The 13,083-nt window shown below is 47.1% G+C and overlaps 1 protein-coding gene across 2 annotated transcripts in view; it reads left to right on the forward strand.

The window, feature by feature from the left end:
• Nucleotides 1-332: 332 nt before the first annotated feature.
• LOC147019360 (serine/threonine-protein kinase PAK 3-like) overlaps nt 333-13,083 on the forward strand; it is a 72,769-nt gene continuing 60,018 nt past the window's right edge. The window contains exon 1 of one of the 2 annotated variants that reach the window (XM_085899807.1): nt 333-631. The gene's annotated coding sequence lies outside the window, so the exon portion shown is untranslated. The other variant, XM_085899808.1, reaches the window with a different exon arrangement.

Genomic DNA, 13,083 nt, shown 5'->3' on the forward strand with positions numbered 1-13,083 from the left:
TCAATAATGGAGTTTACTCTCATACTAAATAAAACGAATAAAACTACGAGAAGCAGGTCAGGTCATTATTTAAAAGAACAAGTGCAGAATTCGGAATGGGAAAACCTTTAGACGGTGTAGCAGGCGGTGTAACAATGGTCACGTGTGTGAGTACTGTAGTTATTTTTACAGATAACGCTAAATTGTATAATCAGGTGTTTTGTACAACAATATCGAGGTGTATTAAATACGGCATACAAATCTTTAATCAGAGAAGGGTAATTTTTTAAAACGCAGAAATTTTACAGCAAACATTTATAAAGGAAGATTTTTTTTTCTCAACGACACAAGGCTGTTGTTTTTGTGCTGCAAAATATAGAAAGAGGGGAAGGAGGAAACAGGACGAAAAAAAGAAGGAACAAATGAAGGAAAGAAAGAGAAATAGATGAATTAAAAAAATAATAATAATCGACGAAGGAAAAGAAGGAAGGAAAGAAACAAAACGGTGTGAGAAGGGAGAAGGAAGAAATAATCGACGAAGAAGGAAAGAATTTCCCGAAGAAGGAAAAAAAGAATAAGCGAAAAAAGGAAGGAAAGCAGAGAAGAAAGAGAAAGGGAGACATCACGAAGGAGATAAGTCTCGTCCTCGCTGGTACTATCAGTTTCACGGCGATGTCTATGTCCATGTCCATGTCCATGTCCGTGTCCGTGTCCGTGTCCGTGTCCGTGTCCGTGTCCATGTCCATGTCCATGTCCATGTCCGTCTCTATCTTTGTTTCGGGATCCACCGTGTATTCCCTACACAGACACTTATCAGGACAATCCGTGTGTACAATGTACAATGTACAATATTGTTTCCAATCAATACATGTATCACGTGTGAGCACATCTTGTCTTGTATGACGTCATGTAAGGAATGTCGTCATCAAATCAGTGCAGCACCTCCGATACAGGTACCACCATCATCATCATGATCATCATGCGATGTGTGAATGTAAAGTTTTGTTTTTATTTTATTTTATTTTATTTATGTTTTCCCCTCCTCCCAACCCCGCCCCCCAACACCTCCACCCCCCCCTTTGTGCCATCCCTGTCTCTCTCTATATCTGCAGTGATGTTGTCCATGCAAAATCTCCCTGGAATTTAATGGCTTCCCTTTGCCTTTGTATGTAAAGTATCCCTTTGGAATGGTCTCTTCCCAACGTTCCTGGTGATCCCTCGTGCTCCGGCGAGTGACTTCGGTGACATTTGCGTTCATTCGGTTTTGTGAATCGGTTTAAATCCAAAAGATTGAAAACTTCATGAACGGCCCGAGTGAAGGTATGCACACCTGAGATGTTTGCACACCTGAGTGAAGGTATGCACACCTGAGAGATGAGATGCACACCTGACGGAGGCACCAGGCGGTGTTCGGTCAGGTACCAACTGAGTGACGAAGCATTGCAGAACCATGCCACGCAGGTAGTTCCTGGAGATTTGTTGGCGGTACAAACTACAAAATACACGTAGCAAGTACATCGATAACACTGGGACGGCAGGATGGCCTCGAGGTACGCACACTCGCCTCGAAGCTTAGCCTGGGTTTGAATCCTGACCCATCTTCCAACTACCACCCTGGTGTTTCGCAGGCAGGTGAATCATCAATGTGTGTGTCGTCTCTCGGATGGACGTTAAACTGGCGTCCCATCTGCCGGCATTAGTTGGTGGACGTTAAAGACCCCATGGTGTCCTTCACGAAGAGCAGGCAAGCTATCGCCGGCACCATGGACAAATTGCAAATTCCTGCCCGAACCAGCAGAGGGCGTTGCATCAGTGGTACAGCCGTACCCTCAGCCAATGATGCTACCCTGCAGCCTCGTGTTCCATACGGACGGAGAAGAATCGACAACGTGCACGGTCTGTACAATTCCCTGCCTTTACCGGCCCGTCTGCTGTGAGAGGAGGTCTTCATATTTCACAATCAAACCATCGATACATTCATTCATTTTGTACGGAGCCTGCGGCTGCTGCTTGCATCGTTTGGTGCTGATACAGTGTCCCTTGTAAGTTCTTCCCGAGTGATAAGATGAGACTGTGAGATATTTTCAGAATTGAAGGACATGTTATTTTTCGCAGACAAGAGTCCAATCATTTCTAAATCAGCAGAGAAAGAGACGGAAAGACGGACGGAGAAGTCGCTGCCGTCTGCCTTGCACAGGGAGAGGGTACTGTACGACACAATGCGGAGTGGTCTACTAAAAGGAAGAGAGGGTTTTCTGGAGCACCAGAGAGGTCGTTTATGAAGATGGGGAACAAGACTGGGCCCAAAACACTACCCTGGGGAAATTCCAGCCTTCAATGGAAGAGAGGAGGAAAGGGTTCCATTGATGCCAACATGACTGTGTGAGTCGGGGAACCCGGACCTCCAGGAGTGAAGGTGGCCTTCCTTGCCACAGTAGAGCACTTGGCAAGCAAAGCAGGACGTCGGCCTGTCAAATGCCTGAGATATATCATGCAATAATATTAACAATAGTAATTGTATTTATATCATGCCTTTTGCCAATGGATACACGGCACTGTTGTCTAAGGATACTGTCCAAACCTCTTGTTTGTGATTGAAGACCTCCAACCATTGCTGAGAGAGGAGCAGAAGCATGCCAGAGTTGAATGACCGGGACAGAATCCACACTGATCGTCAGAAAACAGGAAAGACTTGATATCGAAAGCAATGATCGATCCCATGGCTTTGCTTGTAATTGAAAACAAGCTCACTGGCCTCTCGTTGGTAGAGTTTGTTTTTGCGCCCTTCTTGTGGACAGGAGTGATGTTTGCTTCATTCCATTCAGAGAGAAGGTTACCAAAGGAGGACAGACTGAGTAGCGCAGATAGAGGAGCATGAATGGCAGAGCAACATTTGAGAACGTGGGTACTGATGCCATTTGGTGCCATTGCCAAAGCAGGGCCAAGGCCAGACTGAACTTTCTCTACCTTTTTTTGGGTGAGCGCACCGAGTCCAGTGGACAGTGGGTACATCGGAGTAACTGGGGACAGAGCTAGATAGGTTAGTTACACGATATCTGGAGTCAAAGACAGAATTGAGACATTCATGTGCAGCTGTTTCAGGTGAGGGATGGAAGAGAAGGGGAGTATACACCATAGAGAGACTTGATTGGCTCGTTCACCATTGAGATTTGCAAAATGGTGTTTTCTGCCTTGTCTCAAGATAGACACACGCTTTTTTTTTCCTTTTTGTATACCTTGTCAGGGCTCAAATGAGAGCTAACACACAGAACGTTTAACAAAGGGAGCAGGAGACTAGAGGGGTGGGAAAGGGAACCCCAAAACAGTGGGGAACAGAGACGTTAGGGGATCTGTGGAAGGGAGCGGGATGGGATGGGGTACACGGGGTAAAGAAGATGGACATTACAGGGACTTTCAGGAAGGAAAGCAGGAAATTTGAAAGAGGGAGGTTTGAGGTGGATTAACAGAGGTAGAAAAGATTGAGGTTTTGGATGGGGAAAGATAAGAGAAGGTGGTGGACAGATGTTTTGAAGACCCGGAGGGAACAGTGGGGTTTGCTCCAGAGGTAGGAAAAAAGAGCAATGGAAGAGTGAAGGTGAGCAGTGATTCGTGATTTTGGTAGTTTTACCAGAATGGGGTTGCTGGCGGACCTTGAGCGCCCTGCGGAAATGTGGAGGGATAGGTCACAGACAGAGCGGGTGCGGGGGGTGGAGGGGGGGCGACACCGGAGAGGAGACAGTAGAAGATAGAAAGACCACCGACCTGCCTTTAGTGAGAGATTGAAAGACTCAGCCTCATCATGGGAGATACCAATGATCCTAAATGCCTTAGTTTTCCATAGCGTGAAGTCGAAAAAGGTGAGAGGTGGGAGCACTAGCCCAGAAGGGGGAGCAGTACTCCATGAGGCTGTGGATGAAAGCTTTGTATGCGGTCAGAAGCTCAGGTGTGCCAAAATAGGACTTTGCATGACTGAGGATGTCCAGTTGGTGACTGGCTTTGGATACGGCCAGCTTCGAAATGTGGTTTTTCCCAGGAAAGATCATGGCAGATAGTGAGACCCAAAAGCTTGAATGAAAGGACATCTTCAAGGGGATTATTGAGAAAGTAGATAGGGTGGGGGTTCCAGATGGTCCTTTCGGAGAGACATAGCGAGAGTGTGAGATTTGTCCGGATTGAAAGACATGTTCCACGTGTTGGACCAGTTTGTGATTTTTATCCAGATCTGCAGTGAGTGAAGAAGCTGCTGCTTGCCGGTCTGAAGGATGACAGATGGTACGGCAGAGGGTGAAGTCATCATCAAAGAGATAAAGAGGATTTTCGAGCCTTGCGGAAAGAACCCGTTACCTTCAGTCGGGTTAAGCTTTCCAAGCTGTGAAAGCAAGCCGCCTGTCTGCAACCATCTCCCCACAATATCCAGTGTACCAGGGTCGAGCGTACGGATGGGACGGGATAAACCGGTGCATGAGAGAAAATCGACTTTTGTGAATGTATTCTGCGTGGAATCATTATCAGGTATTGTGAAGATGGTGATGCAATCGTTTTGTGAGAGAGCAGAATGAAGTCTCTGCCAGAACGAAGTCTCTCCTTTATAATAACCAGAGAGATATAAGGCCTTGCCAAGAATGTGATCAGAAGAGCAAGTGTGGGCAGAAGAGGAACAAGAGAGATTACATGGTAGATTTGGTGAAACCCACAGAGTTGCAGGCCTTCTTCGGCCTCTGTTGACAGACATGACTTCATTGGCCCAGGTGCCAGGGTGGAGTTTATGGTGCGGTTGAGTAATTGATGTGGAAAGCCTGGTGGATGTGACGGAGACCCTTTGTGCTTAAGTTTGCTCTGTTTTTTTTTTTTTTGTTCACATCTTCATGTCAACATTCCTCCTCCGAATTGTGGGAATGAATATCGGTGTAATATATTTTGCTGTACATGTAATTTTGAGGCACTGCTGTGTGCTGACGTGGGTTCCTGACGTTTTAGTAATAGCGTCAGACTGGAAGGTCATCTGAGTGTTAAGCTTCCATGTTTCCTTGATTTGCCGTCTGATCCGTAAACCAATACAGGTATTTGACAAAAGCCACCAATTGCTGCTGATACATGACATATTTGGCAATGACGATAAAAAATATTTACTCAGCAATACCCGTTTGTTTTTGGTGCTGTGATTACCACCTCAAGGAGAATTGAGATATTTTGCCCCGTAACGCACGACAAGGTTCTGTACACAGACCGTCTCAGCCAATACTTTGAGGAAAATGATGTTCATGATGAAGATCAACATCGAGCCATTCTGCTATGCGTGGTTGGCGAGAAGGCCCACTCGCTAATATGCAGTTTTGTGGTGCCCTGCAGACCTTCAGAGAAGGCGTCGGACGAACTTGTTCAATTCCGAGAGCAGCATTACAACCCGAGCCATTACCCATTGTGCAACCCTGTAAGTTCAACATGTGCATGCGTAAGCAAGGTCAATCAATCTCTGGTTTTCTTTGCCGAGCTTCGTGGACACTGTGACTGCAGCTCGACATTGTCAGAGATGCTGAGGGCAATCCAAAAACGTCTGCTGACCACACACTGCAGGACCTTGGATTTCACGAAGGCACTCGAGATCTGTGTTGGTATGGAATCTGCTACATGCAGTGCAGTGCCTGGGGGCTTCAACACAGTTTGGCCTTGAGCACCAGCAAGCAAGCTGGTAAGCGACTTCCTCAGAGCAAATTTAGAAGTCTCCACTCCGCACAAGCCGATGTGTAAGATGAGCGACCACAAATCGTATTCCAGTCAACAGCACACCTCTTCAAACCAAGTGAAAAATGGAAACCTTGCTACGATTGCGGCAACCTGCACGACTGTCAGCTATCTGTACAAAACTTCCGAGTACTTTTTGTGTGGAAAGACAGGCCGTGATATACATATTGTTGTAGATTTCCGCCCGCCGGCGTGCGAACGACCGCGTCTAACCAATAGCGGTCGCTTCACCCACCGAACGGACAATCCAGTTGCGGCTTTCCGGATCAACGCCGGAAACCAGCCACGGGTGTGTTTTTAACCACACCACAACCTTGTCCGCACTCTACCCACGCTACAGGGTCCAATCGCCAAATCTTCGATTTACCTAATTATTCGCGCAGGTAGGTTACCGAGAGATTGTACCTCAACGGGACCGCTTGGAAACGAGCCGCTTAAGCAGCTCACTTCCTTTTGGGATAACCGAGCGGGGTATTATCGCGCAGTCCCGTTGGACCCGATCACTTTACCGGCTATTTAAAAACCAACTATATTCCGAGTGTAAGATGGCAGCTCATTTAAGGGAAGAGGACGCAACGAACAGGTTTACATTCACACAAGGACATTTATTATAACAAAGCACGTATGCAATTAAACAAGGCAAAACACACGTGCAATTATACAAGCAACAAAAGCACGACAAAAGAACTACGACCGTCTATACGAAATGTGATGCAAACATTTACAGCACACGAAGCACTTAACAATTTCCTACTTATGAGACGGGCCCACGGACACACGTACGCACACACACACCCAAGAAATGGTGGCAGAGGCCTTTAATAACGAGCTCGAGCTCGGAGCACAGGTGAGCTGAAACCCAGAGCCGATCTCGAACCTCTCCACCTCTTGTGGTCTTCAAGTTGTTCGGACCCGGGCTCCAGCGAGAGCGAGCTGGATCCAATCGCCGTGAGCTGCGATCCTTCCCGAGCTCCAGCGAATCCTCCCGCGCTTCTCAACACGTGCTGGTGAGACGAGGCGCCGATCCTTCCCGTCGATGTGCCGATCCTTCCCATCGATGCGCCGCTTCCCCCAAGTAACCATCTCCAAGAAAAGGTCGACGAGTCGCACCAAGCCGGGAACCAAAATGGAGAACAAAGAGCTCCACAAACCAAGAAGAAGAAGAAGCCACCACTCGCAGCTCGAGCCGAGCGACCGGCTCAACTCTCTTCCAAGCAAAGCAGCTCGAAGCGAAAAGCTCTCCCGAGTCAAACAGAAGCCGAAGCTCACTGAACCACCAAAGCAAAAAGCCTCCTCCCGAGCCAGGCTGCAGCCGAAGCTCACTGAACAGGCCAAAGCAAAAAGGTTCTGAAGGCCTCAACCCTAACCCAAGCCAAGCAGGACCCGAAGGTCTGCTGAGCGACTACTCTCTGCCGAAGCAAAAAGCTGACTACTCAACTTCCGAACACGAACAAAAAATAAAGATCTCCTCTTATCCTTCTCCCGCTCTTCCCCCGCTCCCGGCGTGACTCATGACTCATACCCTCGTGCTCCATCCCCCGCTCAGCCACGGGTGGGAGGGAGTTGTTGACATCATGAGTCACGGGACGGCAGGGTCCTTCTTGCTCTTCGCAGAAGAGGGGGATGGCTGTCTCCATTGTTCGTTCCCTAACTATTAAATTGATCCGCAGCGCATCTAATCGATTTCTGAACATTTAAACAATGGAAGGTGAGCTTTCTAGGGAACAAGCACTTATCGACATAGCTGACTAAAGGAACCTGTATGTCGTGTGCAATCGAATTCCAAATTCGTAACAATGTATTCACACACTCATACATTGTACAAGGGCTCAAGCTCGTAATGGAGCTGCCACTCAAACACATAGACATACTGACGAGTCAAACACTTAACGCAGCCACTGAGCTTGGGGGAAGTGCCATCACTTCCCAGGATACTCTGGGTTCCAGCGACGTCACAACAATGCCACCGCTTTTCTCACCGCACTCAGCAGGGCATTTCCTCCTCCCCATGGATGCCAACCGACGGAGATTGCCAGTGCTCTATCCTCTTAAATGCTGAGCGTCAAGCAAGGAAGCAGCACGCACCATTTTTAAAGTCTGGTATGACTCGGCTGTGTTTTGAACTACTGACCTCCCAGACTCGGAACAGGTGCTCTAACCATTACACCACCGAGTCTAGTTAAATTTGTCGAAGGTTTGCAAACTAAGCGGTGTTAAGGGTGACCAAGACCACCCGCAGCCAGTCAACATCGTTAGCGAGCCACGGCCTTCCTTCCACGTTGACCCCACCATTTATGATATGTTCATTGTGGGACCACGACGACTGTCGTAAGAAGTCTTGATGATGGGGGACGGACATGACAGTGCTTCTGAGGTTGATACTGATGGGTCAGTTAGCGTCGAATCAGCGACTACTTTCCACCAGCTATTTCCAGTTTGAAAGTTTTGTAAGGAATGTGCACTTCTACGCACTTGCACTCAACATACATTGTAGGTCCTCGGTTCACTCGACGCCAAATTCCATGACCAGGGACACACACAGACAGCTCCCACCTTTGATCATCGTCAAGGGCAATGCCTCAAATTTACTCGGTTGAAATTGTCCCGAAAATTAAACTCACCTGGCATTAGATTTGCCATGTTAACAAGGCTGCTTCTGTTCTGAAGAATTACAAGGTACACACTATTGCCGAAGCACCTTCACCAATCACTATTCTGGAGTTAAAAGCTTGCTGAGGGATGTTGAACTATTGTGGTAAATTTCTTCCCAACCTCTCATCAAAACTTGCACCTTTGCATACCCTACTCCAGAAAGGGAGAAAGTTCACCTGAGGATCAGCTTCAACGGAAGGCCTTTGAGAAGTTATAATGAACTGTTAGTCATCTGTTCTGTTGGTGCATTTTGAGAGCACTAAGCCGTTGGGGCTTACCTGCAACGCCTCACCTTGTGGTCTCGTGGCAGTACTGTCACATGTCATTAATGGCACTGAGTGACCCATCACATGTGCTTCAAGGGCATTATCACCGGCAGAAATAAATTATTCGCAGGTAGAGAAAGAAGCACTGTCAGTGGCCTGGGGGACTGAAATGGTTTCATCCACATATCTATGGATACGAATTCACGATCAACAATGACCACAAGCCTCTTGAAACTGTTTAGCAAAGCAAAGGCCATACCTACTATGACACAGCATTGGGTGTTGTTGTTGTCGGCATCTAATTACCATTTCAAGTACGAACCAGGACTCCAATTGGGTCAGGCTGATGCGCTTAGCCTCATTCCACTTCCCGAGACCCCAGCCTCTGTTCCCATTCCAGCAAAGACAGTGCATCGTATGGACTTCCTGTCCAACATGTGAGAATTCGAGAAGAGTTGCATCCCATTCCAAAACATTCACAGTGCTGAGTAAGGTTCTGATGTTTCTGTTGTCGGGGTGGCCTAATCATTTTGAGGAAGAATCGCGTCCATTCTTCAAATGGTGGATTGAGTTAAGCCAACGGCAAGGATGCATACTTTGGGGGCAACCGGGTGGTGATACCCACAGCTTTAACGTCCACCGTTCTTGACATGCTTCATGATGCCCATCCAGGCATATTCAAGATGAAGATGTTTTCTCGTAACTATGTATTTTTGTCTCTCATGGATCATAACATCGAAAGCATGGTGGGGACATGTGAGGCATATCAAGGTGCTCATCCAGCACCTCTCCATCCCTGGGAGTACCCCTGTCGGCCATGGAGTGGGATTCACGTTGACTGTGCCGGTCCCTTGCCGGGTACTCTCGCCAATAAAACTGGCTCGTGTGTTCTTCACGTATCAAACAACTCCAAATGCATCTACTACTAATGAGACTCCGGCAAAGCTACTCAATGGGTGTCAAATTAAAATGTCCCCAGATCGACTTCACCCGGACCTCACTGCTCATATGGAGGGGCAACAGATGAAAGAGAAGCTGCAGCACGACAGAAGCTCAATTCAACATACATTGCCAACTGGTGATCTGGACCAATGGTTACCTGAGGTTATCGTCTCGCAAACGGGCCGCGTTTCATTTGTCGTGGAGCTGAGCCATGGTGCTTTGATGAGAAGGCATAAGGGCCAGCTATGCAAACGCTTTGTGAGAGAGTCTGAGGATAGGGAACGTACAAGTTCATCACTATAGTGATGCACCAACTTGACTGCCCTCTCCACAGGCAGATTCTCCAGTTTCCTGGAATCGACAAACGAGACAAATGCAATTCCTACTGCTTGTTCGGGTCCTACAGGTACTCCTTGCTGGCCAACAAAAGTTAATGAGGAACACGACCTTTGTGATGGGAATCCTCGATTAAATTCTGAGGGTACATCCAAGGTGTCCAATGTTGCTGACACTCTGCCAACTCTGCGTCGCTCGGGTGCACGAACTCCATATCTTCATGGACCTTTGAATTACTTCTCATTAGTTAAACAGGCTCACACCATGTTAGAGGGCAGTATAATCCCTCGGTGATACTGCTGGGATGTTGGTGGTCTATCCAATGTACCCAAGTTAGGTTTTTGAGCAACTGAGTTTATGTTGTTCAGTTCATGAGACCTCATTGGGGGGGGAGGTGTGATGTATGATGTAAATGTCAATGTAATGCACTGACTTGTGTTGTCATCGTTTCCCGCCAGTTTAGTGATGGCGTCGTACCGGGAGGCCGTCTGAGCGTTAAGCTAACGTGTTTCCTTCGTTTTCCTTGCAATCCCTAAACGAATACAGGTCTTTGACAAAAGCCATCAATGCTCTCCAATGATCCTTTTGCTGCTGATACAGGACAGCAATGTGCTTTTCATAATTTGAGGTTGTTGGTGTCTCTAGCTCATGTTAGCGAGATGCAAATATGTTCTTGCACTATTTAAGGTCAAATCCGACAAAATCGACCTAATTATTCTAAATATGGCTGGAGTACCAGCACATAACGACCTACCCCGACTCCTTTTGAGATACACTGCAGGGTCTTGAACATCCATATACATGATTGTCATCAAATGGTGCAGCAGCTTAACATCCCCTCGAAGGGATGGTGTACTCTTTAATGGAACACCTTGTGCAGCTGATGCGCTGCTTGCAGTAGTTTCGGACAGGTATTTGGAATTTGGCCAGGATGGCAGCGATAACTCACCAATTGTTCATTGAAAGGCACCGTGGGATCCTAAATGCCACCAACTGTTGCTAAGTAGATCAGAACAGTGACGTTAACTTCCATCTCAGGAATGGCATTTTCAGTTACGGAGAACGTTATCTTGAGCCGGCAGTAATGGAGCCGGCAAAGCACCAACATTATAGTTTACAATCAGGTCAGTCCGGGTGTGTCTGAAGAACATTCAGACTTAGTAAGGTATCATCCAGGTGTGCAGGTAGGTTGCTGCAATGCTAAGTATGCCGGTTGTAGAAGCTTGAACAATGACATTGCTGGTATAGTGGAATTTTTATTTTTTGTTCCCTTTGTGCAGCGTCTCGGATGTCTTGTTAAAAGAATCGGGTATTTCATGCAGATAATTGGGTTATTTTATTGCCTCCACCACCGAAGGTGGACAGAGGTTATGTTTTCACCCTTGTCCGTCTCTGTTTGTTTGTCTGTGAGCAGGATATCTCGAAAAGTTATAGACGGATTCCGGCGAAACCTGGTGGACAGGTTGAGTGGGTTACGAGGAAGAATTGATTCGGTTTTGATGAAGATCGGGATCTGGATACTATAAATTAATAAACTTTCTTCAGCGATTCTTTCACCGTTGAGAGACGGGGCTAAAAACGATACTCAGCATTATGTTTCAAAACTTTGGAGATGGATTTGGATGAAACTCGGTGGATGAATTGGGTCGGTGCCAAGAACCTGCTGATTAGATTTTGGTTCAAGTCTGGATCCAGGTCCGGCATATCGGTGAGCTACAAAACATAAACTACTCAGCCTGGCGGGGGTATGCACTCCACGAGTGCCGTTCTCGTTATGATTTGTAATACCCTCTCACACTGGAAGCAGCGCTACACGATGCATGGTATACATGAGGTATTTCAGCCTCCACACCGCCCCCCCCGCCCCTCTCGAGCACTCACCTGGTACAACAATCTATCAAAATACTACTTTTAATCGCAGACATATCAATTTACACATCCTTCTGATATAACAGGAAGCCATTCTGTGTGAAGAGTCCGATAACCCCGTGATTAACTGATCGAGCTTGAGGCAAGTTGTGAGCATTTCTAAAGTCACACTCCATCTTGAACAGGTCACCACTACGTTGCAGGAGCGTGGAAATTTTCCACCTTGGTGCCATGTGAATCGACCCCACGCCAGTGACCAGTGAGGGCAATGCAACACAACAACTTGGAAGGCTTTGGCATCTGCCCTTCCATCAAGGCTTTAGGTAGTCCACTACCGAGCTGCTCGTATTGTGCTTCAGTACCCTGGTTAAAATCCCTGCCGAGATATTCAATCGGATATGTTGTAGATTATCAAAGGGATACGTGGATTTTAGATTGTCAAATGGCAATAATCGGGTATAGCCTGGTGTTGGCTTAATGGTTATGTTGGTGGGCTTGGGATCCTAGGGTCCTGAGTTCAAATTCTGCTTCTCCGTTAAATTAATACCAGGTGGGGTTGACTCTGCCTGTCATCCTTCCGAGGTCGGCAAAATGAGTGCCAGCTTGCTGGTATACTGCGTCGGAGTGGTGACCCGTCCAGGATTGTGCCCAATAGCCAAGGAGACTGCTTCGGCAGCAACAACGCTCTGCAAAGAGTATGGTCCCGATGGATGGATGGAATAATGGGGTTAGTTCGTTGAAAATTAAGTCAATAATAAATTAAGTAAGTTGATTAAGCTGATAGGATGTGGATAAAACAGCCAAATGACCTCTTCTTGTGCTTAAATTTCCTTCTGCACATGCACATTGGTCTACAGCCAAAATGTCTTTTAAGTATCTGAATCGGGCACACTCAGACAAAAGTATATACCAACGGTACTGGCTGCCACGTAATGTGTACATGTCGGCGGTTTGGCACCGTGTCTCTGGAAGCCTTGAGTTCTTGTAAGCACCAGGAGTAACATCAGGAGGTGCTGGTTCATCCTGCCCGAGAGTGTTTGATCGCAGTGCTGCCCATTGGCCACTCTGCCAGGGAAATGTTGCTTCCATTATTTTATGCCACACAAATTACTGATGATTGTATGTTACTTTTCATGGTTATTAAATACTAGGGAGAGAAATATTTGAGCAACTTGAATGAACCGATTTGTGTGGACAAGGGGGATAACCAAAGGAACCAAGGAGGAAACTCCAGCCCCGATCTCATTATATATTCCAATCACGCTCGTTCAAACACACACAGGCCTGTCCCTCTCCT

This window comes from Eptatretus burgeri, chromosome 10 (assembly GCF_056783735.1).
Source record: "Eptatretus burgeri isolate ZD-2024b chromosome 10, Ebu_testis_v1, whole genome shotgun sequence".
Lineage (NCBI taxonomy): Eukaryota > Metazoa > Chordata > Myxini > Myxiniformes > Myxinidae > Eptatretus > Eptatretus burgeri.